The 27,948-nt window shown below is 39.4% G+C and overlaps 1 pseudogene; it reads left to right on the forward strand.

Annotated features, from left to right (window-relative positions):
* The first annotated feature begins 460 nt into the window (after nt 1-460).
* LOC107766496 (myricetin 7/4'-O-methyltransferase 2-like) lies at nt 461-27,948 on the forward strand (annotated as a pseudogene).

The following is a 27,948-nucleotide window of genomic DNA, read 5'->3' on the forward strand; positions in this document are numbered from 1 at the left end:
AATATAATTTGTGTATTAATTGGAGGGTCAACCATAGATTTTGTTCTTTTTCATTTCTTATAAATTTTTTATAATATTTATATATGTCTTCAAAAGTTTCATTGACAAAAATACTAAGTGATTTAAATCTTCAACTATTTTATTTTTATTTATTTTATTGTGCAAAATCAAATTAAAGTGAGATGTTCAATTTGTAATGGTTGACGACAAACTAGTTTTTTCAAAATAATTTTTTTTTTTATAGCAATATTTGTTTAGGCCGGAAAGGATGTGACCATTAAGCCAGTGAGGGAACATTGCATCATCTGATAACCTTCTATTAGCAAAAAGTAAAAAGGAAAACAGAAAAGCTTTTCTACGCATCTAGTATTGATTATGTAGTGAACATTGAAAACAAATATTCACGAGATATGGAAACTTGTTTATTTGTTTAAATTTGATGTTTTTTTTGGTCACTGCAATGGTGGAAAGAACTTTAACTTTTATAAAATTTTGCATTGGTGATAACTTTCTTAATCAGGGGTGGAGCTAGAGTGTCGCCATCGGGTTCGGCCCAACCCAGTAGCTTTGGTTCGAATCCTGTATTTGTCTTAAAAAATTCATTGAATATGTATAAATTATTAGTTTAGAACCCACTAACTTAAAACGATTAGAATCCCGAACCCATAAACTTGAAATCTTGGCTCCGCCTCAGTATTGATATAGTATTTGTGAGACAACATAACTAGTCCCCACCATGTGACAAGATTAAAAATTAGTTATATTATCAGTGTATATTAGTTCTCATTAGCTCTATAAATATGCAAGTATAACCAAAACAAGTCCCTTAGAAATGTCAGCGAGTGAAACTGTGAGAGTAGCACTGAGCTTCTCCATGCGCAAGCTCAAATCTGGAACCATATTTTCATAAGTTCTTCAGCAGTAAGATGTGCACTTCAACTAGTAATTCCTGATGTCCTCTATAAATATGGTAAGCCAATGTCTCTTTCCGATCTCTCGGCTGAACTTTCCCTAGTAATCAACCCTTCAAAGGTTTGTTTCTTGCCAATTTCAATGCGATTTTTAGTGCATTCTGGTTTCCTAAATCAACATGATCAAGATCACCACTATTCTCTTACCCCAGCTAGTCGCCTTCTTGTGGAAAATGAGCCCTTTAATGTTAGATCACTCTTGGTTATCAACCATGATCCAGTCTTTTCAAAAGCATGGTTTGAGTTAAGTGCTTGGTGTTAATAAACTGTATTTGTAAAATAATTCTGGAGATGATAAAATAACATATAAACATAAATGTAAACGAAACAGAATTTAATCCGAGCCCGCTGAATTCACAGCGTTTCCTTAAGGAATTTAATCCCCTCCTAGTACCCAAGGTTGTGGATTATTTCCTCCCAAGATAGAACGAATTACTCATTGGTGTAGCGGTACTTCAAACCTCAGTGTTTCAGCGAACACAAAGATCGTAGTAAATCACACTTACCGATGTTTTCTTTGTAGTTAAAACAATGTAGAAGAAAGGCGGAGAACTCAAAACTTCGTATGGAAAATATGAGAGAATGGACTACAATTTATAGCCCCAACCTGTTGAGTTCAAATGAAGAGTTGTAACTCTTCAGAGGTCAGTTACGTAAAACGGCCATAATGTAAATGGCCAAGCCGAAGCTGAAACCGAAGCAGAGCCGAGCGAGCGACGACGACGACGGCGCGAGGCTTGCCTTCTTCTTAACTCTTTAAGAGCTACAAGAAGAGCAATTGTATATATACCCATCAAAAATCTTTTCCTTTTCCAATATGGGACAATATCCCATTGTCAAGGAGAGAATCTACAATATCTCATTTTTCTTCCATTTTCCATTCACCCTCTTTTAAGCCTATTTTAGCTTAAAACCTCAACAATCCCCCACATGAATGGGGAATGACTATATCACGGAAATATGCATGAAAAACTATGTGATTCACAAGCAAGGATTAATCGCATCTGGATAAGTAGGTTTCCCTTTGAACTTTCCGTAGTGAACTTATGCCGGATATACTCGGTCAATCGGTAGATTTGATATCTTTGAACCGCGAACTTTGATGTATACCTAGACAACCATAAGTCACACAAGTAACCCCTAACCGTCTCTGGTTCTCATTGTTGTGTTCGTTTCAGCCATGAACACCGCCTTGTTTCATAAGTGCGTAGAGAACTGGCCTTACGAAATTCTCCTTGAAGCAGCTAACACTTCACACCTACATAGGTGATTCCTAAACGTGTCATCCCATAGATACTATCACGCCCAAACCTTGGGAGGAGTGACAAAGTGGTATCAGAGCAGATCGTGTCCTAGGGAGTCTACAAAGCCGTGCCTACTAGAGTCTCACTTATGGGTGTGTTGCGCGCCACATTTATAATTGAGAGGCTATAGGGCATTTAGGAAATATTACCTTTCTTTTGTTTCCAGATCGTGCCATAGAGGTGAGTCGTAAGAAGCCAGTATGAAGATTGTTGCGAGATTTTGTATACACCAGAGGTGCAGGTATCACAGTAGAGCTTTAAGGCATAATGTTGAAGGGAGATTATGAAAGAAACAGAAGATACGATGCAAGATTGAAAGGTAAGTAAGGTGGTGAAGAAGATACGAGATACTTAAGTACAAAAGGTTGTGAATAGTCGAGACTACAAATATACTTTAGGTTTAGTTTAGTTTATAGAGGAGACCCTACTAAAAATTTTGTAAACCTCTAAGAGTTAACATTCGAGGACGAATGTTCTAAAGGGGGAAAGGATGTTACACCCCGTAAGTTTAACAGTAAAAATAAATAAATAAAATGGTTTGAAAAATATGATTTTATATAGTTATTAATATTACTACTTTCGAATATGTTTAAAATTATACACATAATATGAGGAAATTATTTTCTCACATGAAGAGAAGGTTATCTTCTTAACATTTTAAAAATTGAGCGTACGAAAAATTTGTACTCTTTATATGAGATTAGAAAAATTAGAAGTTAAGAAAATATATGTATTTTTACATGGATATTTTAATAAAATAATAGTGTATGTATTAATTTTATAGGGTACTATATGACCATGATAGTAGGGTATAAAGTGTATTAAAAGTGAGTAGTATTTTAAGTAAATTGAGATAATTCTTAATTATGCGGGTAATGATTAATTACCGGGTAACGAGACACTACCTAATTACCTAATAAGTAGATAAAGATTAACTTTTCCCACCCCACCCCCACGTGGCATCCATACAGGATTAACTAGATGACTAGTTAAATAGGTGGCAAGAATAAATGAGTCTTGGAGAAGATAGTAGGATATTAAGCTGTTATCTTTCTCAATATTTGATTTTCGGCAGAAAAAGTCAGTCCTCATGTGGGATAATAAAGGAAAGGAGATAGGCGGACCAACGATTCCAGCTTCTCCGTTGCATGCGTATGGTCCATTTTCATTATTTTGTAAAATAGGCTTCTTCACTTGCTAGATAATAGTATCTCACATGTATGTTGCTCCTCAATTTCTTACGGTAAACCATTTTATGCTTTATTCTTTTATTAAAAACTGCTTTATTACTTGAGTTTGACAACCTAAGACAGATCTTTAGGCTAATCGTCACATTAAAGGAAATCTTGGGATGTTGATTAACTTGTATGAAGTGATAACAATGTCACTTCCACAATTATTATTAGAAAGAAAATTATGCTTTAAGAATATGATTACATGTACTTCATTTGCTTTCCAATTAAACTAAGTAGAAAAGGACAGTGGTGAGACAAGGATTCGGTCTTACATAATAATAATAATAGCAGTGGATATAGAACACATTTTCAAATAAAGCCGGAAAGATAGAAGTTTCCTTTCTTAGAAGAACCGATTTCATTTTAGTCACATGTCAAGCCCTTTAACTGCTATCTCTAGTCTCTAGTTTTGAAAGAGAAGACTATGAAGAATTCATAAAGCTAGTTGTGCCCTCTTTGAACATGACTAAGCATTAGATCCATCCAATTGGTATTCCCCAAAGGAATTTTTTTACTTCTATTATGTTCTGGGTTTCACTAAGTCTATATGGATTCGGAAAAATTTAGTATCTCGTTTTGGACAATTTCCTTCCATGAACTTTTCGGTTTGTATTGTTCCTTTTGAATTCCTTGGATCATCATGGCCTCGCACCTACATGCTACAAACATGAGCTTTCGCACATTAACTACAAGACACTGCAATCTGACGTGAACTCTCATATGGATTTTTCCTTGTTCCAGGTATGTTAAGACTATCACTTCTTTCTTTTGGCATGATCTATACGACACAAACGAAACGAGCAAGTGTACAAATTCCATAAATGACTCTATTCATAGAAGTATTAGAGATATCTATGTTCTTGAATTTCCATATGTCATAATATTCTATCATCTGTTCATGGGCCTCAGACAAAAAAAATAATAATACGAAAACTGAAAAGAGTTTACTTTTTGATATTACGCAAAGGCAAAATGGTCTTATGACATTCCATAAGATTTTATTAACGTACTTTTCATGCATTGCATTCATGTACGTTGACCCATGACCAGATGGCGTTATATATGCGTATTTATATATATATATATATGTATATATATATATATATATATATATATATATATATATATATATATATATATATATATATATATATATATATATATATATATATATATATGTATATATATATATATGGGATATGGGAAAGGTTATGGCGTTATATACGCACCATCACCTGATCAGCTGGTATATGATGATGATGTTGCCCACAATGGCTGAAATATAACTTAGACGGCGTTATATACGCGTATATATATGGGAAAAGGTTTTGGCGTTATATACGCACCACCACTTGATCAGCTGGTATATGTTGATGATTTACCCACAGTGACTGAGATGATATGATGGGATACCCTTAGAGGCTTAATAATGTTATGTACGTACAGACCTATGCATTACATGACATTTATATGCATATGCATGACATTATAGATATTTCATGATTTTGATTTACAGAGCTATCCATACTTACAGGTTGAATCATTTATTCCATGTTTCTTCCATGTCCCTTATATACTGATTTACATGCCTTACATACTCGGTATATTATTCGTACTGACATCCATTTGTTGGGGACGCTGCGTTCATACCTGCAGGCATAAACAATTAGTTTAACGAGCCCTCATAATAGAAGAAATTGGCATTCAGCAAAGGATCGATAAGACTCCACCTCATTCGGAGTGCAGCCGAGTCTATGAGTCATCGTGTCAAAAGTTTTCTACAGACTTATGGGTAGGACGGTACCCTATCCCATTTGATGTCAAATAATCTTAGAGGCTTTGTAGGCGGAGGTTCATTTTGTGCAGTATGTCAGAGGCCTTGACGGCCCATATGTTTTCATGTTTTAAGAATGATGGTTCATTAATATAACATTTGCCAACTCACAATTGTACATTACGAGTTGTGGCCATGTTGGACCATAATAGTTACAAAAGGAATGAATGAGTTACAGAGTGATTCGCTCGGGCCAATCTGGCACCGGGTGCCAGCCACGCCTCCCAAGGTTGGGGCGTGACAAATCCCATTGGATTGCGGCATGTAAGGGGCCATTGTTTGATGAATAATTGCATATTCTAAACATATTTATTCAAAAGGAGATTCATATTCACCACCCCGATCACTTCTTATCATTTTGATTTTCTTGTTAAGTTGCGTTTCAACTTCATTTTTGTATTGCCTGAATGCGTCTATTGCTTCATCTTTACTATTAAGTAAGTAAACATAGCAATATCGAGTACTGTCGTCAATAAAAGTTACTTCTTTCCATCGCGAGATGGTATTGACTTCGTGTCGCAAATATATGTGTGAATTAAGTCTAAAGGATTTGAATTCCTTTCAACTGACTTATAAGAATGTTTAACATACTTAGATTCCACATATATTTGACATTTTGATTTTTCGCATTCAAACTTAGGCAATACTTTCAAGTTAATCATTTTCTGCAAGGTTTTATAATTGACATGACGCAAACGTATATGCCATAAATTATTTGACTCAAGTAAGTAAGAAGAAGCTGAAATTATATTATTATTCTCAGCAACCATTACATTCAGCTTGAAAAGGCCCTTAGTGATGTAACCTTTTCCTACAAACAGCTCATTCTTACTTATTAAAACCTTATCAGATACAAAGACACATTTAAACCCATTCTTAACAAGAAGTCCAGCAGAAACTAAGTTCTTTCTAATATCAGGAACATGAAGAACGTTGTTCAGAATCACCACCTTGCTAGAAGTCATTTTCAGAATTATCTTCCCACATCCTTCAATTTTGGCCGTTGCAGAATTTCCCATAGAAAACGTCTCTTCGGGTCCAACAGGAGCATATGTAGCAAATGCTTTTCTAATGGCACAAACATGGCGAGTGACTCCAGAATCAATCTATCACTCCTTAGGATTTTCCACCAGGTTGCATTCAGAAAGCATAGCACACAAGTCATCAACATCTTCGTGTTTTTCAACCATGTTTGCTTGACCCTTCTTCTTGTCTTTCTTCAAAGCACGACAATCTGTGGATTTGTGTCTAGCTTTCCCATAATTGTAGCAATTTCCACTGAACCGCTTCTTGCTTGGGTTGCTTTTCAGTCCAGAAGCCTGCTTCCTCTTTCTCTTATTTTGAGGAGTATCCTCAACAATGTTTCCTCCCATTATTTCTGAGTTTCCACGGCCTCTCTATTCAGTTGTTTTGTTGTCCTCTTCGATTCTCAACCGAACAATGAGATCTTCAAGCGACATCTCCTTACGTTTGTGTTTCAAGTAATTTTTGAAGTCCTTCCACAAAGGAGGCAACTTCTCAATCATCGCTGCAACTTGAAATGCTTTATTGATGACAAGACCTTCAATGAAAATTCTGTTAGTAAACATAATAAAATTAATACTTTCAACATCAGTATTAATTCTACTTATACCTTCAACAAGGAGATCGTGAATAATCACTTGCAATTCTTGGACTTGGGTAATAACATACTTGCTATCTACCATTTTGTAGTCCAAAAATTTAGCGGCAACGAATTTCTTTAACTCGGCATCTTCAATTTTATATTTCCTTTCAAGCGCAATTCATAGTTCTTTTGATGTCTCCACATTACTATAGACATTATACAGATCGTTCTCCAGTCCGCTAAGAATATAATTCTTGCACAGAAAATCAGAATGCTTCCACGCCTCAATCACGAGAAAGCATTCATTCTCTGAAGTTTCTTCGGGCAGAACTGGAACATATTCCTTAATGAACTTTTGTAGACTTAAAGTAGTCAAGTATAAGAACATCTTCTGCTGCCACCGCTTGAAATCAATCCTGAAATTTTTTTCGGATTTTTCTGCTGGTATTGTTCGGCTTGTCGATGCATTGGCAGTCACCATAGGAACATTCTGGTTCCCGTTGTTATTCGTCATTTTTGTAAAAGAATGACACAAACAAACGTTAAAATCACATAGATTTTAATCTCTAATGGATTATAAGACCACAAAGGTTTTACTCTCCAAAAATAGTGAGTATAACACAAATACAGAAAATAAATTAAATTCCTTAAGCTTGTTAATAAAATATTTTTGTAAAATAATTCTGGAGATGATAAAATAACATATAAATAGAAATGTAAACGAAACAGAATTTAATGCGAGCCACTGAATTCACAGTGTTTCCTTAAGGAATTTAATCCTCTCCTAGTACCCAAGGTTGAAGATTATTTCCTCCAAGGATAGAACGAATTACACACTCGTGTGGCGGTACTTCAAACTCCAGTGTTTCAGCGAACACAAAGATCGGTTGCAAATCACACTTACTGATGCTTTCTTTGTAGTTAAAACAATGTAGAAGAAAGAAGGAGAATTCAGAAATTCGTATGGAAAATCTGAGAGAATGGACTGCAATTTATAGCCCCAACATGTTGAGTTCAAATGAAGAGTTGTAACTCTTCAGAGGTCAGTTATGTAAAATGGCCATAACATAAATGGCCATTTACACAAATTAAAACGGGCAGCGGAAATGTTTTTCCGTTACAAAAAACGAACAATCAATAAAATAGATAATTTGGATTATTAATCTTCCGTTACAGACACAGATTACGTTAATATTTACTATTAACAAATAAATTTGGTCCAAAAAATTAATCAATCAATCGATCATTTGACCAAATCCCAATCCAAATCCAAATCCAAAGGAAACGTTTTTCCGTTACAAAAAGCGGGCATCCAATGAAACGGATAATTTAGATTATTAATTACGTTAATATTTACTATTAACAAATAAATTTGGTCCAAAACATTAATCAATCAATCATTTGACCAAATCCAAAATCCGAAATCCCAAATCCGAAATATGAAGCCGAGCGATGACGATGGTGCGAGGCTTGCCTTCTTCTTAACTTTTTAAGAGCTACAAGAAGAGCAATTGTATATATACCCATCAAAAACCTTTTCCTCTTCCAATATGGGACAATGTCCCATTGTCAAGGAGGAAATCTCAAATATCTCAAATATTTCATTTTCCCTCTATTTCCCATTCAGCCTCTTTTAAGCCTATTTTAGCTTAAAACCTCACCACTTGGTTCCAAAATGATTCTCCTACTGCTTTTTCATACTGCTAATGGGAAATCTTTATGGGATTATGTTGTGGATCAAGAACCAAGGGTATCAGGTGATATTTTCAATGATGCATTGGCTAGTGACTCGAGGTTGAATACCAATGTGCTTATTACGGAATGTAAACATGTGTTTGAGGGGTTGAGGTCATTGATGAATGTTGGTGGTGGCACTAGTACTGTGTCAATTGCTATAGCTAAAGTTTTTCCTAACATAAAATGCACTATACTTGATCTACCTCATGTTGTATAAGATTGCAAGGGAAGTGTAAATTTGGAGTTTGTTGGAGGAGATATGTTCGATAACATTCCCATGCTAATGCCATCTTACTCAAGGTACAAAAAAAAACTTTATCCATTCCGGTTTATGCGAACTTATTCACTTATCTTAGTTTAAAGACAATTTAACTTCAGCTTTCCATTTTGTCATTAATGAAAAGCTTTATAGCCACCCAAATGTTATGATTGGTTTAAGATCATAAGTTTCAAAAGTCTTATAGCCAGGGGCGGAGCTCGAGAGAGAGTTACGGGTTCGAACGAACCCAGTAGCTTTGGTTTAAACCCTATATTTGTTTAATGAAATTCATTATAAGTTATTAATTTAGAACCTATTAATTTAAAAATGATTAGAATCTCGAACCCATAAGCTTCAAATCCTGGCTCTGCCTCTGCTTACCGTTTGAGCAAATAAATGCTAACTAATTAGTAACAGGTTAATAAGGTGAATCTCAGTTAAGCTTAATAAATCCTAGATCAAATATAACAAAACTCTTGTATAGTAAGAAGAGTTTAACAATATTAATTAGTGAGTTCAGTATACTAAGATTGAAAAAATATGTAATATCATAAATGTGCAATAAATGCAAGAAACGACAATGGTTATAGTGTAAAGGAACTGTCACCCAATGATTGTGTGATTGGGTGCCTCTTCTCTCTAACGACGTGAATAGGTATGCAATTGATATGAATGTGGAATCTTTGAGATTTATCGATGAAGGTTGAATAACATATGCTTGAATAAAGTGAATAAGACAACTCTTTCGTATATTCTTCTCTTAACTTTGCAATGTGTTTCTCAGTTCTCAAAAAGGCAGATTCCCCCATTGTTCACTATCTCCTCCTATTTATAAGGAACATCCCCCCAAAAAACCCTAAAAAGTACGACATAAAGAATATCCAAAGAAATATTCTTCCTATCTCTTTTTAAGTTTAAGCTACCGTATTATCTTTATCTCAGCTGCCCGCTTCTGGTCGTCGGACTTTATCACAACAACCGTCAGTTGTTGTGTCGTGGTCGACCCCATACTATGTCTTGCTTATCCGTTACCGTGGTTACCAAATTTGGACCTATATAGTTAGTCCCTCCACTTGTTGAGGTCGTAGCCCTGCACGTCCTTGATAAGCGAACATCATTCGTTTCTATTGTGGGAGAATTTGGCTTTTAAATTACGCAGGGTTGACCAAGATCGAGAGAGCGACACGTCATGCGGAACCCTGATTGATGTGGTTATTAAGATGTGACGTCACTCTCACACGCGTTATCATTATGCATCTTCTCGAGACAGCGTCTGAATGCTTGTCGCTTTAGTTTTAGCGCCATTGGCAGTCTTCTTCTTCGATTCTCGCGCCATCTAGCCCTATAAATAGGTGAAGGTTTCATTTTTTCAGAAATTTTTCGCCATTTCCTTCCTTGTGTATACATTATCCTCCTTTGATCATCTTTCTCAATTCTTTAGCTCTGTTTATGTAGTTCTGCTTCCCGTCTTCCCGTTCACTCATAGTTCCTCATTTTAGGTTTACTAGCACACCCTCTATTACCAAGATTCCCCGAACCTTCCATGCACACGATTAAGTTTCCGATGCCACTCCATTGTAAGTGGCCCCTCCTTTTGGAGATATTGCGACTGAGGAGGGTGATAGTGTCCCTAACAGTAGAAGAGATACTCCCCAGCAACCCTATGTCCAGGAACAATTTCCACAAGGAACCTGCTCCTTATCTCGCGCTGGTGATCTTTGAAATCAGGCCATTTCAGATAAACGAACTCCGGTCCACGTACAATGTTTCTCCTCATGTCGAGATGGTTCCGGTAGGTAGGGACATCGTGGAGGTCCACAGACCGGTATATTGTGCTTTTTATGTGTATCCTTTCGTGATTGGTCATACCCTCCCTCTTCTTCCGCTGGCGGAGGAGTTCTGTCAGTTTTACGAAGTCTGCCCGGCACAACTATCTCTGTACTTGTATAAAATCTTTCTGGTGCTGACGAGGTATACAGAGTTGGCTAGGTGTGAGGTTGGCATTCACCACCTTTTACATTTATTTTCCCCGAGCTTTCATAGGGGTACCATAATATATTTGCGACATCGTAGGACTAGGGGATTTGTGGTTGGAACGGATGACAGGACGAGCCGAAAGTTTTGGGACAATATTTTTTCATCAAAACAGAACACTTGGTGTTGAAACCCGCTGGACTTCCAGAGCAGTGGAATCATAACCGTAGGTGTCGGTGATGTACGCTTGTTATCTACTTTCGTTCTCTCTAATTTTTATTCACCTGTGACTTTTCTATATAGCTGAGAGACGTGCACCCTTTCCCGTCATCGGTATTGAGGATTGGGTAGCTCGCGTGCTATCTCACATGGTGGGGATTCGAGATTGGGCCGCTTTCCTCAAACGCTTTGGACTGAAGGTTCCATCTGGTAAGTATTTCTTTTACTCCAACCTTTGATTGTTTGCTGTCATTTATTGATATGACCTCTTTATGGTGACAGGCCGACAGATTTCCAAAAAGAAGGCTCTAGTCCTGACATTTCTCCAGGCCATTGCATCGGCGGGGATGCAATTTACTTTGGTTGAGTCCGTCCGCGAAGGTTGTACTCAAACTGTACCAACAAGGGACCCTCCTTGGGACATCGCTATATAGGACGAGATCTCTTCCCGGCCTACCTACCACCTCATAGATGAGTCTTCCAATGGGGATGAATCACCGTCGAGAAAGAGGAGGAGGGTAGAGCTTGGGAAGGCCATCGCCACCGATCTTGAAAAGAGAAAAATAGTTACTTCGATAGTGGCATCTTCGCCTAGGTCAGGCACAGGGGCCGTTTTTATGGCTGATGCTATTTTGGCGGGGAGGTACCCTAGGGTCGAAAAGATATGTCAAGGCGGGGGACCTGTACGATCTGCTGAAGGCAGTGCATCGTCTGCTTCCGGAGGAGATAGAGCGGGGCATGCGGAGGATGATGGTTCAGGCTCGGACATCGACCCCGAACATCAAGCTTTCTTGGAGTGACATACCCGCATAGAAGTAAGGACGGAGGGTCGTAACCGACACGTAGTCATTCCCGTGGTTTACGACCTTTTGGCGAACTCCGAGCAAGCAACGTCGGCATTTGCCCCTTCGTGCGCTTCTTCTGAGAGCATGGCACTTCAGGCGATGAGTGACGCGGAGCTATCACGAAGTATTTCTGGTATGGCTTTGCGGGTAAGTGTTTTCTCTCTTCTGTTTGTTTTTGGATTTGTTTTGCATGCGTAATCTACTTAATCTGACATTCTTTCCTCTGCATGTCAGATTCTCATCATGGATTGAGCGCAATCGGAGGGATAGGCGAAGGACGACCATTTTTGGGAAAGTGTCCTCTAAGTACAAAGTGTACCGCACCAAGCATCGTGCATTGACCGATGTCTTCACTTAAGAAAGCAATTTTTAGCTATTTCGTGACGGGCATAAGCAGAAAGAGGAAGAGTTGGCGCAAAAGGTTGAAGAGATGAAAGAGCGGGATAAAGAGCTGATGAAGGCCGTTAGCCGCTGTTGTGAACTTCAGGCGACTCTTAAGGCCAAGGAGGATGAGTTTGAGGTGAGCCAAGGGGTGATAGCCGAGAACGCTGACCTTCAGGCGTGGGTGGCCGCCTTGACTACTGAGCTTGGACGAAGGGAGGTGGAGGCTGCCGATCTAAGGGGCGAACTGAGCGTTAAGGCGGATGGATTAGCTCGTGCTAAAAAGGGCAGGGTGACTGCCGTTTCTAAGGTAACGGCTCTGGAAAATGCCCTTCGTGTTTGTAGGTCTGAGCGGGACAATGAGACGGAGACGTCTGTGCTCAAGGTAGCGATGTTGGAGGAACGAATCCAAGATTCGGAGGCGGAGTTGTCCATATTGAACGAACAAGTTGTTGCTTTGAAGGCGAAGGAGGTGCGACGGCAGTCGCAACCCTCCATGTCTCATACCTCAGTTGATCTCATCATGCCGCGAGAGTTGTATGAGATGTGGGTCCATGCCGAGGCTCAACTTGAGGTGTACAAGTCCCTGCAGGCTAATGGGAAGGATTCCAAGGCAGAACTCGAGGGTGTTCGTGTTAAAGCACGTACAACCTGTGAAGCCTATGATTATGATCCCGATATGCCTAGCGAGGATGATGTCGATGATGATGATGCAGACAGGCTTGCCTCCGATTCTTGGTATAATGCGGAGTACGCTATGGGGGATGACGCGACGTAGGGTTGTTGTATTTATTTTGTTTTGCTTTGTTGTTTTTGTGAGGGTGTCTTCGAGCCCTTTGTAATAAGTTTTTGTAATACAACAGTTGTAATGGAATGATTACCTTTTTGTTATGCACTTCCAAATTGTTATTTATTTGTTGTGAGGGGGTCGCCAACTTTTCCGCCGCTTGTGTATAACGTTTTGGTATAGTCGATTCTAGATATTGGTAATTCGGGCAAGGTCAAATGTTAAGTGGTTTGAGTGAGGTCGAATGTTAACTGATTTGAGCGAGGTCGAGTGTCTTCTTTTGGCGATGGCCTTTGGCCGTAGGGGTGTTATTTCGAGTTTAAGGTTGAAATGTTAACCCGTTTCAATTCGAACGAGGTCAAATGTTTTCTTTTGGTGATGGCCTTTGGCCGTAGGGGTGTTATTTCGAGTTAGGGTCGAAATGTTAACCTGTTGTAATTCGAGCGAGGTCGAATGTTTTCTTTTGGCGATGGCCTTTGGCCGTAGGGGTGTTATTTCGAGTTAAGGTCAAAATGTTAACCCGTTGTAATTCGAGCGAGGTTGAATGTTTTCTTTTTGCGATGGCCTTTGGCCGTATGGGTGTTATTTTGAGTTAAGGTCAAAATGTTAACCCGTTGTAATTCGAGCGAGATCGAATGTTAGATGCAAAAGAAAATGATGGAGAGTAAAATATTGCTTTGTTTCACTTCGTTGGAGAATATCTTGGAGTAAAAAATGTTGTTTTATTTCATTTACTAGAGTACTATACATGTCTATTTCATACATATATTGGAGAAGTTTCCATGTATCTAGTTCCTCATCGTTCGACCTGGAGAGGTTATCGGCAGGCGGGGCGATGAATTATACTTCGAACTTCGAGACATCCCCCTTGTCGCCTCGTTAAAAACCTCCCCGAGAAAACCCAATTGGGACAAAACCCAGGTGAGGGAAAAAGGAGTACAACTTGAGAGGCGTCATTTTTCAGAAGTTGAAGTGTTTGAGGTGGGCGACATTCCAGTTGTTTTGTAGTGGTTTTCCTTCCACTGTTTCTAGTTGGAATGCTCCTTTGCTTGCTGCCGTTGTGATTTTGTACGACCCGTCCCAATTGGTTCCCAGTTTGCCTTCTTTTGGGTCTTTGGTTGCTTGTGTTTTGGCCTTGAGAACATAGTCTCCGGCTTTGAGTGGTCGTATTTTGGCCTTCTTGTTGTAGTACCTTTCCGCTTGTTGTTTTTGGGCTATCATCCTTACATAAGCCATGTCTCTTCATTCTTCTGCCTCGTGGAGATCTTGTTTTCTGTTATCGTCATTGTGTGGTCTGCTTTCATTAGAGTATCTCAGGCTAGTCTCTCCGACCTCAACAGGTATCATGGCGTCAACCCCGTAGACTAATGAATATGGCGTTTTGCTTGTGCTTGTTTTTGGCATGGTATGGTAGGCCCATAATACCTCCGATCGCAATTTCGGCCATAGCCCTTTAACATCTTCAAGCTTTTTCTTTAAGATATTCAATATTTTTTTGTTGGAGGATTCATCTTGACCGTTGTCAGCGGGATGATATGGCGTGGAGAGTACTCGCTTGATGTGCCATTTTTCGAAGAACTCCTCTTTTTCTTGGTGAACTGAGGTCCATTATCACAGCTGATTTCTTTGGAGATGCCAAAGTGGAATATGATGTTTATCCATATGAATGTGATGACTTTCTATTCGCGTATTTGGGTGAACGCACCTACTTCCACCCATTTTGAAAAGTAGTCAGTTAAAACTAAAAGGAAACGTGTCTTACCTCGCCTCACTAGGAGGGGTCCAACGATGTCCATTTCCCATTTGATGAATGGCCATAGTAAAGTGACTGGGTGAAGGAGTTCGCCCGCTTGGTATATCATAGGCGCATACTTTTGGCACTGCTCGCATCTCTTGACGTAGTCTGTGACTTCCTTTCTCATAGTGGGCTAGTAATACCTTGCCCGAATACGGCATTGACGAGGGCTCGGTTGCTTGTATGGACACCATAATGACCCTCGTGTACTTCTTCGAGAATGCGCCTTGTTTGATTTGGCCTTAGGCATTTTGCCAAGAGGCCACCGACCGTTCTCTTGTAAAGGTCATGATTTATGAGGCTGTACCTGGATGCCTGCATTAGAAGCTTTTTGGCTTCCTTTTTGTCTTGTGGGAGTGTTCTCTCCTACAAATATGTCATGATGCGGTTGCGCCAATCCCAAGTCAGATTTATGGAATGTACCTCGAGTTGGTCTGTTGACAAGTGGAGGAGGGTGACCATGTTTTCTTTAGTGATATTTTTGGTGGCTGCTTCTAGTTTGGCGAGGCCGTCCACCTCGATATTTTGAGCTCGGGGTATCTGGTTGAATCGACATTCATCAAATTCCGGCAGTAGTTTTTGAATTTTTGCCTGATACTTTTGTAGCCTTTGCTCTTTGATTTGGAAAGTCCCTGTAACTTGGTTGACGACGAGTTGTGAGTTGCATCTCAAGACGACTCGTCGCGCTCCATATTTGGGAGCTAGCTTTAACCCTACAATTACGGCCACATACTCGGCCTCATTGTTAGTCATATCGGGGCACCGCATGTATTGACGAATAACTTCCCCTATTGGGACCTCGAGTACGAGTCCCAGTCCAGACCCTGACACATTGGATATGCCGTCGGTGTAAAGGACCCAAAGATCGGGTTGCCTAGAGGAAGCACGAGAAGCTTCCTGCTTGACCTCGGGCATTATTTTGGTACTGAAATCGGCGTTGAAGTCGGCGAGTACCTGTGATTTTATCGCCGTTCGCGGTTGATAAGTAATGTCATGCCCGCTTAGTTCTATGTCCCACTTGGCCAATCTTCCCGACAATTTGGGTTTATGTAGGATGCTCCGAAGGGGGAAAGTCGTCACTATTGATATGGGGTGGCACTGAAAATAGGGTCTAAGATTTCGTGAAGCTATAACCAATGCTAGAGCCAATTTTTTAAGGTGGGTGTACCTCGTTTCGGTGTCAACCAGGGTTTTATTAATATAATAAATTGGGGATTGCGTACCTTTATTCTCGCAGACCAGCACCGCACTTACCGCGATTTCTGAGACTGCCAAATATACTAGAAGGTGCTCGCCGGGCTATGCTTTGGCAAGTAGTGGGGGCGAGGATAGGTATACTTTTAGTTCTTTCAAGGCATTGATGTATTCTGAGTTCCATTGGAGCCCATTGTCTTTTTTCAGCACGTTGAAGAATTTGTGGCATCAGTCGGATGACCGTGAGATAAATCTTGACAGAGTGGCTGTCACGACCTAAACCGATGGGCCGCGACAGGTACCCGGTACCATAATCAACTGAGTACCAACGTAATGTATCTTTCATATCATTCTATCATAGGTAAATGGACCGGAGTAAAGCATGAGAGAATACAAGCTTATACATATGAAGTACGGGCCTATAAGACCAAAATAGCCACTCGGGTACTGAATATGGGCTGACAAGGCCATACAATCTTTTACGTACATGACATCTATCTACAAGCCTCTAAGAATACATAATTTTCATAAAGGTCGGACAGAATCCCGCAATACCAATACATAATTTGATAAAGGTCGGGACAGAATCCTGCCATACCAAACAATACACGTCTAAATTATACTAACCAATCAAGAAACTCCGAAACAAATGGATCGCACCAACATTTTTTGCTGAGCTGATAGCCTACTTAGAGGGCTCTCAACTTGTCTATCGGGACCTACGGGTATGAAACGCAACATCCCCAGGCAAAACGGACGTCAATACGAATAATGTACCGAGTATGTAAGGTACATAAATAAGTGCATAACAGACATGGAAGAAATATAGAGTAAATGACTCAACCTGTAAGTCTGGATAACTGTGTAAATCATGAAATAATTGTAGTGTCATGCATATGCATATGAATATCATGTCTTGCATCGGTATATGTTCATCAACAGGCCTCTGAGGGCATCCCATCATATCATTTCGGTCACTGTGGGCAAAATCATCAACGTATACCAACTGATCAGGTGGTGGTGCGTATATAATGCCGTCACCTTTTCCCATATCCCATATACATATATATATATATATATATATATATATATATATATATATATATATATATATATACATATATACGCGTATATAATGCCATATGGTCATGGGTCAATGTACATGTATAAATGAATGCAATGCATGGGAAAGTAAGTCAATAAAATCTTTTCGGAGTGTCATAAGACCATTGTGTCTTTGAATAATATCATGAAGTAAACTTTTTCAACTTACGTATTTTTCTGAGACCCATGAATAGATGATAGAATAATATGACACATGGAGAATCAAGAACATAAACATCTCTAGCATTTCTATGAATAGAGTTATGGAAATTGCGCATTTGCTCATTTCATTTGTGTCGTATAGATCATTCCAAAAGAAAGACGTGATAGCCTTAACATACCTGGAGTAGAAAAAATTTCATATGATATTCTTCGAAAAGGTTGCACCGTACTCCGTTAGAATCGCAAAATTTTATGTTGCTAAATCTTGTTGGAATCGTTTTGTTGCAAGGAGGATTGCTAGCTTTTCTCTCTTCTTATTACAAAGCCTTGGTATTGAAAATTGTAGGGAAGAGCTTGCATTTGATTGAAAATGTCTTTTGAGAATGAGTTATCAGAATAGTAACGTTATTGAATGTTGTTTTTGAAAGTTTAAAGTTGAGGTGTCTTTTGATTAAAGAATTAGGATGCCACCTACTAATAATTGACTAAGAGTCATTTTATTAATAAGGGGTTTGCTGCCACGTTCTCACCTTAATATTTATCCAAAATTTTAATTAATTTAATTAGGTAATACCCGTTATCCGGTAATTAACCAATTACCCGCATAATTAAGAATTGCCTCAAATTACTATACATCCTACTATCATGGTCATATGGTACCTTGTATGGTACTAGTCCATAAATATCGGGTATTTTAGCCCGGGCTGTATTTTATCCCAACATGCCAAACTTGGACGAAAATTTATTTTCTTTGACTTGCCTCTCCTCTCACCTTCACGAATTTACTTATTACTTGTTTGAAATAGCATAATATTTATAATCTCCAAATAATCTTTTCCTTGGACTGATGTCAATTACCTTACGACAAATTCAACATACAATACTATAGGGTGCAACATCATCGTAATATAATACTATGAAGCGTAACATCATCGTAATGCAATACTGCAAGGCGTAACATCATCGTAATATAATAATGTAGGATGTAACATCATCGGAATATAATATTGCAGGACGTAACGTCATCGTAATATAATACCGCGGGACGTAATATCAACGTAATATTGCGGGACGTAACATCATTCCCCCCTTTGGAACATTCGTCCTCGAATGTTGACTTATGCTTTTATCATTTTCATAACTTATAGCTATTGTGCATACCTTAATACTCTCCTTTCCATTTAGGCCTCTTTCTCACGCCATGACTTATGATCGAATTCTTTCCAATCTCGTAACTGTTGCTACCTTCTATCATGTATCCTCTACGAGACTAACCTTGTAAGTGTGCCTATGCAACTCTTCTCTCCTTTTTCTTCTTAGCTTTTAGTAAATCTCTAGGCCTTACTTTGTAAACATATACAAGGCTTAATAGGATGCCTCTCTGGGCATTTATAGGTGTACTGAAATTCTTCGCTCGGCACTTTGTAGAGCTTGCGAATATGGCTATATCTTATTTCATAAACCTAGTTATCCATTTGTATGACTTTACTGCATCTACGTAGATCATACTATACCATAATTCTTACTTCAATTTATCGTTACTGAGGTATGCTTACCAAACTCCCAGTTACATTTGTTGCTTATCCTTTAGGTATAAATCTCAATCCTTTAATGCTCCTTCATTACCGTCTGTCTTAAGAATAATGGACTAATCTCATGTCATACTTTGTAACTTGTATCTATCCATTGTTGATTCACCTCAATGTTGATCTACAATCCTCCACTTGAAGACTTGAAACTTCTTACGTAATATATTGCCGCTAGGGCTTACGTTGCATTGAGGAATATTTGAAGTGATTTCCATAATCGTATTTCATAGTGTCTCAATGTGATTTACCTTATGGGGGGGGGGGTATCCTAATCTCTTGCCGTCCGCAAAATCTTTTCTCCTTCTTTTTTTTCCAAATCATTATTCAAACGAAGGCCCAAACGTCATCCTTTATCTGTCACAATTACACTTTCATTTTATTCCCAGGTCAGTGTTCCATTTCTTCTAAATGCTACTAGTCTTAGACTCCTTTGAGTTCATTCAGATTATACTGAGCTTTCTATAACTTAGAGGAACCATCAACTCCCTTGTTTTCACGGGCTTAATCTCGAGGACTTATCCATTTTCGTCATTTCCTCACTTGCCATTCTCTTATCCTTACTCCTGTCTTTCTAAAACTTTGTCGTTATATCATACTTTAGCTTGCGACCGATTTCCTTATGTTTTTATAGAACATTGAGACATCACATCGTATCTAACTCTTCTTTCACTCTCTAATTAGACCTTTCGGTACTTAGAAACCATAGGCTGGAAGGTATGCCACGGGCGACACCACTATCATTCCTAGATACTGAATCCCCGCGCTTCTAGCCTCTTTTATGCAGTATAGACTATTCATAACCTTCTGTATTTGAGTATCTTGTATGTTGTTCACCTTTTTCATACTTACCTTAAAATATTGCCTCACTTTCTTCTATATCTTTCATAACCTCCCTTCCATATAGGAATAATTTATCTCCACAACCTGAAGCTCTATTATAATACTTGCACCTTTAGTGCATACACAATCTGCTGGGAGCTTCATACTGACTTCTTATGAAGCTGGTACTCTTCAGTTGGCTTCATCATAGAGCCGTTATAAATATGGCTACTGTACTATCTCTCTTATACCTCTGCTACTTAAGAGTGATCCCGAGGTCTATAATTCTCTTGGTCCCTCCTGTTTTGCTTAGTCGATGTAACTCTTTAGTTTCCTCTTCTTTCTGATCAGCCTTTATGTAGGCTTAAGCTATCTTCCGATCTACGGCTCTCGGTATTAATTATTACTTTATCCTTTCATAGGTGCTGAGAGATATTCATGATAATATCCTTTAACAATTCAATCCTTCGTCTATGACCTGGGCTCAGTTTCTTTTAACGTATACCAAAATCTTCTACGGCTGTATATGCTATATGTGTAAAACTCCGAACCCTTAAGTGAGTTCATAACGTAACCAACTCTGGATTATTGATCAAATAATTCCTTTCATTCCATCTTAGCTTTCTTTAAACGTAAGCTATTACTTTTCTTGGTCCTTCTACCCCTTGTTGCGTCCATACTTAACTTATCCTAGTGCCCACACATATAGAAATTCCATACAACTCATATGATCTTGAATATTACTACTGATTTTACTCCCTATTCATTAGCCACGGTAGGTGCCACTTTCTTAGGGAGTGCATATAATATTGTTTGGAGACTGTTGTCACACGACCATTTCCTCTTTAGGTCGTTGTGCTTAGGTTGAAGCCTTCTTCCTTGTTTCCTCAGCTAGTCTTTCTCGTAGTACTTAGGGAAGACCCTCTGACTCTTGTAAAATTGTGAGCCTATTACATTGTATACTCTACGGACCTTCTGATGTCCTTCCTTGCCTATACTAATCCATAGTACTTACCTCCACGCCCTTGTGCTTGTAAGGTTGCTTCTGAATTGATATTTTGACTTTTTTCCTAGTGGCACTCTCTTTTATTTCTGTAACACTCATACGGTACCTTTAACTACCCCGACTCTTATTTGAATATATCTCCAATATTATAATGATATTACTGCGAGGCTGAATTCTCCATGTTGGGGTTTACTATATTTATCTTGCATGATTTGCTGATTTGTCTGTAACCTCTTGTCTAGTCATGACTGGGCTCTTTCTGAATCAACTATTAATTACTCGTCGGCCCATTCTCATATCCATTTTCTGCGTAATCTTTCTTGGGTTATTTCCTTGTCTTAACTTACTTCACGTACTGGCTCCTTATCTATTGATAACATCCCGGGCAGGAACCCTTGCTTCTTTTTTTTTTCGTGCTTACATAACATTCTAGAATCATAGCATATTTGTAACATTTGGATAAGTGCAATATCCTCCCTTTATCATTTTTATCGCATTCTTCCTTTATCATTTCATATTCCCCCCTTTAGGGGAGTACTAAGACTTGGAGCTACGGCTACCTGATTATAGATGTTTTTCCTCTCCATCTTTGGCGTCCTTTCGCATTATCAATGACCTTACTTGCCTTGCATTAATCCTTATGTACCAAGGATAACAAAATTCCTCACTCGCAATGGTGGCACTTAGTGTAAGTGGCACATATAGTCCCTTAAGCTTAACTTTGCTCACATTGCTTGCTTTAGGGAAGCATTTTCCTAAATGACCATTCTCTAAATTCATCATGGATATTCTTCTGTTGTCTATTGTATTATCGCTGGAACGAAATTTGAAATTCTCATGATGCTGATTATTATCAAATCACTCAGTCCCTAATTCATTTTTTGTTTGTATTGTTCACCACTCCATACTGATTTTATTACTCTGGGATCTAACTTTTCCTTCTGGTAGTCACGCTGGAGTCACAAAATTATTTCTCGAAATAAGGATACGACTTTATGGCCTATACTCTTTTGTTGTCTCAAGGCCTATCACCCCTCGTCCCTTCCTTCACCTGACTATAGACTCTGTAATACTGTCATTTTATTCTTTCCTACCATTGTCATCCATGTATCACACCTTATTCATAATGCTTCCTCATCTCTCTTCTTATTTCCCTGCTAATATTTCTACCTATCACTTTCTTTTAAAAACTTCAACATGACATTCTTTTGCTTTAGCTCCCCTTACTTCATCCATTGGCTCTTCGAGTTTCCAAGAATTCTCGTTCTACTAGGGACAGGAGCCATACTAAGGTAATATTTATTCCTTCAAGGCTTCTAGTACCTATCTTTATATTACTCATATCTACCTGTACTATTTTAGAGTGCACCATCTGGTTGTCTCATAAAGAGATCTATTAGCAAATTTGCAATATCCTTCGGAAATGTCAACTGACGCAAACAATTTATCCATTATTTTGGGTTACTCTAACCCCAGCCGGATCTTGATATCCCGCCCTCTTCTTATACTACTTCTGTTAACCCCCATAGGGAATATCTGGAATGGGTGTGACTAATTGTACATACCTCTATTACTATTGAAGGTAACTCAAAATGCTTATATCTCTTTGCTTGAGTTGAAAATACCGATAATCTTCATTAACTTGGTACCTCGTACCCTTTTTTTCACCTTGCTTCTGTTACTTACTGGAGCTTATGTCTACCTTCTGATTCTCTATTTCCCTTTTTTTAATTATAAAAGTGGATAGACATTCTTGCCTTAGGGATCCTTATCAAGAAGCTTACACATCTTAGTATACACATGATTTGCTGAATACCTCATATTCATCCATCATAAGCATGATGCAAAAATTGAGTTCCTCTAACTCAACTCTTCCACAGCTATATCGCTTACCAACCATCTTTCTAGATATAGATATCGTTGTACTATAAGTAAGATAGAGTTTAGGAAGTTGAGTTCTTACAACTAAGCTCTACCACACGATCTAGAGTAGGAAGAAAGAGTGACAGTCCTAAATGCCCTGTAGCCTCTTATTTATAAGTGTGGTACATGACACACCCATAAACAAGACTCTACTAGATACGGCTTATAGACTCCCTAAGATAAAACTACTTTGATACCACTTTTGTCAGGACCCAAACTGATGGTCCACGACGGGCACCCGGTACCTTACTCAACCGAGTACCAACGTAACGTATCTTTCATATCATTCTATCATAGGTAAATGGACCGGAGTAAAGCATGAGGGAATACAAACTTATACATATGAAGTATGGGTACTAAACATGGGCCGAAAAGGTCATACAATCTTTTACGTACATGACATCTGTCTAGAAGCCTCTAAGAATACATAATTTTCATAAAGGGTTCGGGACAGAGTCACACCATACAAAACAATACACGTCTAAATCATACTAACCAATCAAGCAACTCCGAAACAAATTGAGCGTACCAACATCTTCCGCTGAGCTGATAGCCTACTTGGAGGGCTCTCGACTTGTGTATCGGGACCTGCGGGCATGAAACGCAGCATCCCTAGGCAAAAGGGATGTTAGTACGAATAATGTACCGAGTATGTAAGACACATAAATAAGTACGTAACAGACATGGAAGAAATATCGAGTGAATGACTCAACCTATAAGTCTGGATAATTCTGTAAATCATGAAATAATTGTAGTGTCATGCATAAGCATATGAATGTCATATCGTGCATAGGTACATGTTCATAAGATCAACAGGCCTCTAAGGGCATCCTATCATATCATCTCGGCCACTGTGGGCAAAATCATCAACGTATACCAGTTGATCAGGTGGTGGTGCGTATATAACGCTGTAACATTTTCCCATATCCCATATACATACATATATATTTTTCCCATATCCCATATACATATATACGCGTATATAACGCTATCTGGTCATGGATTAATGTATATGTATAAATGAATGCAATGCATGGGAAATACATCAATAAAATCTCTCGGAATGTCAAAAGACCATTATGCCTTTGAATGTTCCCTGATGAGTGATGAAGTAGTTTTCTCTTAGTCTTCTTCCTCCATGAGGATTTGGTTGCAACCCGAGTAGGCGTCCAAGAAGCTTAGAAACTCATGTCCTGCTGTTCCATGTGAGCTGGCCGATGTGCGGTAATGGGAAGGAGTCTTTTGGGCACTGCTTGTTTAGGTCTGTGAAATCTATGCACATCCGCCATTTTCCGTTTTTCTTTTTTACCATGACCACGTTAGCGACCCGTTGGGGGTATTTTGATTCTCGGATGGAACCGTTGGCAAGGAGTTTCTCCACTTCATCACTTACGGCCTCGTTGATTGCACTATTGAATTTCCTTTACTGGTGGAGAAGTGGGTCGATGTTCAGGTTATGTGTGGCCACGTCTTTTGGGATGCCCGGCATATCTGCATGGGAGAAAGCAAATAGATCAGCGTTGTCAATTAAAAACTTGTAAAATTTACCTAGTTCTGAGAGTTTATGCCCGATGTAAGCCTTTTTGTTGCTATCACTGTTGTTCAGTTGGATGGGATCGATATCTTCTACTGTTGATCCAGCTGCTTCAACAACAACGGGATCCCTGATGACGTCTGTTTGTATGTCGAGTCTGGTTCCCGACTGTGGTAGTTGCTATGCCTCTGCATCCGCTCCCTACATCTGTTGGGTGTACGTGCAATCCTAGGCGATATGATAGCATCCTTGGGCGGTGCGTTGTTCGCCTCGAATACTAAATATTCCCCATGGAGTAGGGAACTTGATTACTTGGTAGAGGATCAACGGGATGACCCTCATGGCGTGTATCCATGGCCGCCCTATGATGGAGTTATAAGCTGTGTCTTGGTTCATGACATGGAATGTTGTTTCCAAGGTGACACCCCCAGCTAGAACGGGTAGCGTTATCTCCCCGGAGGTTCGCTCAACTGCATTATTAAAACCTGTTAGTATTATGCAACGCGGTATTATCTTGTCCTCGAGTCTCATTTGTGCGAGGACTCGAGGGTGGATAATACATGCACCACTTCCATCGTCTACCATTATTCTTCTTACATCAGTGTCTAAAATACGTAAAGTAATAACAAGAGCATCTAAATGAGAGAAAGTCAAATCATCGGTGTCCAACTTATCGAAGATGATACTGTCTCCGAAATCGTCGTATTGTGCGTGGGTGATCGACCATTTCAACTGATGCATAGTGGTTAACTTCACATGGTTGATAGTTGCTTTGTCGCCTCCACCGATGATCATTTGGATAGTGCGAGCGGGAGAGGGTGGCTTTGGAGGTCCCCGGTGTGGTTCGCATCCGCGGGCAAATTTGGCTCGTCCGCGATTGCTCATCAGTTCCTTCAGGTGCCCTTAGTTTAACATTCTCACTACCTCTTGTCGCAGACCTATGCAATCCTCAGTTTTGTGACCTCGTTCCTGGTGAAATTCACAGAGGATGTTCGAATTTCGAGTATTTGGGTCGGACTTCATCTTTTGTGGCCATTTCACCTTCGTGCCGAGCTTCTCCAGTGCGTACACTATTTTTGAGGAGGAAACACAAAAATTGTGAGCAGATAAGAGTGGAGGCATACCTCTTTCGTTTCACCGAGTCCCTTTGTGCGGCCTGGGCGGCCCTTCCGTATGTCGAGAAGGTGGTGGGATGGCTATTCTGATGTAGGGCTTATGTCTTTCTCGGCTGAGACGGGGGCCCAACTGATCCCTTCGACCGTTGTTACGACGATCCTTTCTCTATTCTGCTTGAATTGATATTAGCCGTTAGATTGGTCCGTTAAGGTCGTCCTCATCGGCTCTCACCTTGGCGCAATAGGCATTGTGTATTTCTTCCCAAATGGTGGGAGGGTATTTCATGAGCCTGCTTAATAGTTTTCTGGTTGCTCTTGACCCGTTCCTGCTCAACCCATTCTAGAAAGCCGCTACCGCCATCCCTTCTAATACATTGGGTAGGCTCATTCTTACCCTGTTAAACCGGGAGAGGAAGTCTCTGAGTCCCTAGCCAGGCAATTGCCTAATGGCGAATATGTCATTCACCATGGCTTCCGCCTTCTTAACCCCTGCATGGGTGGTGACAAAATTGTTGGCCATTTCCTTGAACGGTGCTATTGACCGCGCCGACAATTGTGAATATTAGGTTAGGGCTTCCCCTATTAGGGTTTTGCCGAACTTTTTCATTAGCACCGATGGTACTTGCTCCTTCAAGAGATCGTTGCCCTTCATCGCTGTAGCGTAGTGGACGATATGATCTTCTGGATCTGTAGTACCATCGTATATCTTTAGGTACGGTGGCATTTTGAAGGTTTTGGTAATGGCGTATGGAGCTGCTTCTTCATTGTACGGTTGTTCGATGAATCGACCAACGCCTCATTTTGGTAGTAACTTTGGGGCACCTAGTATCTTGTCGATCCTCTCTTGGTGTTCTTTTATCTGGTCGCGAAGCACCTTGTTTTCGTTTTCCATTTTCTTTAGGTTTCCTGCGAGCGCATCGTTACCTACATCCATAGTGGGGTGACTGTTACCTGTTTGAGGAAGGGGATGCTCGTCAGTAGTCGTTACGATGTCTGCTTGCGCGGTGTTGCCGTTCTCCCTTTGGGCAGGTCTGTCGAGTATATTGCTTAGAGTGTTTGTCATCCACTCTCCTAGTAGTTTCTTCACTGCTGGTGGTGCTTCTTCAACTGTGGATATGGAGGCTCCCCTTTCGCGTGACACCATCACGCTTTCATAAGGGGGAGGTGAAATACTTCGCCTGGGCATAGCGTTTAGTGTTACATTCTCGTCGTCTCCCCTGCCATCTTCGTTGATGGTGTTTAGAATGTTGGTAGTGATGCCTGCTATCGCCTTCAGTCTCATATCTCCCTTTCCTTCCATCGTTGGTTTGTTTAAAACGTGGAATTTTTTTTATGATCTAGAAAGAACTATAGTTTCAACTAAAACTTCCCCAAAGACAGTGCCAAATTGTTTGAGCAAATAAATACTGAAGTAATTAGTAACAGGTTAATGGGGTGATTCTCAGTTGAGCTTAATAAATCCAAGATTAAATAGAAAGAAACTCTTGTATAGTAAGAAGAGTTTAAGAGCATTAATTAGTGAGTTCAATATACTAAGATTGACAAAATATGTAATATCATAAATATGCAATAAATGCAAGAAACGACAATGGTTATAGTGTAAAGAAACTGTCACCCAATGATTATGTGATTGTGTGCCTCTTCTCTCTGATGACGTGAATAGGTATGCAATTGATATGAATGTGGAATCTTTGAGATTTATTGATGAAGGTTGAATAACATATGCTTGAATAAAGTGAATAAGACAACTCTTTCGTGTATTCTTCTCTTAACTTTACAATGTGTTTCTCAGTTGTCAAAAAGGCAGATCCCCCATTGTTCACTATCTCCTCCTATTTATAAGGGATATCCCCAAAGAAACCCTAAAAAGTACAACATAAAGAATATCCAAAGGAATATTCTTCCTGTCTCTTTCTAAGTTTAAGCTACAGTTATTATCTTTATCTCAGTTGTCCGCTTCTGGTCGTCGGCCTTTATCACAACGACCATCAGTCGTTATGTCGTGGTCGATCCCGTCCTATGTCTTGCTTATCCGTTACCGTGGTTACCAAATTTGGACCTATGCACTTACAACCACAAAAACGTTATCGCATGTGTATGACTACTAGATTTCTGAAGTTCTTTATGAAACTCTGTATCCAATCAGATAGGTAGCACAAATTGATACTGTCAACATAACAATTGAATAGGGTAAAGGAGGGCAATTTTGTTTTTGCTCAACTTAATTATTCATTGTTGAACAGTGCATTTTGCACGACTGGAGGGAAGAAGATTGTGTGAAGATACTGAAGAAATGCAAAGAGTCAATTCCAAATAGGAAGAAAGGAGGGAAAATGATAATCATTGACACATTGATGGAGTCTGATACAAAGAAGCAGAGTACTGATGAGTTTGTTCGAGCACAACGTAATATGGATATGTTGATGATGGTTCTTTGTGCTTCCAAAGAGAGAACTAACAAGGAGTGGGAAAAGCTCTTCACTCATGCTGGTTTCACTGAATACAAAATAATTCCCGCACTTGGATTAAGGTCTCTCATTGAAATCTATCCTTAG

Source organism: Nicotiana tabacum, chromosome 22 (genome assembly GCF_000715075.1).
Source record: "Nicotiana tabacum cultivar K326 chromosome 22, ASM71507v2, whole genome shotgun sequence".
Classification (NCBI taxonomy): domain Eukaryota; kingdom Viridiplantae; phylum Streptophyta; class Magnoliopsida; order Solanales; family Solanaceae; genus Nicotiana; species Nicotiana tabacum.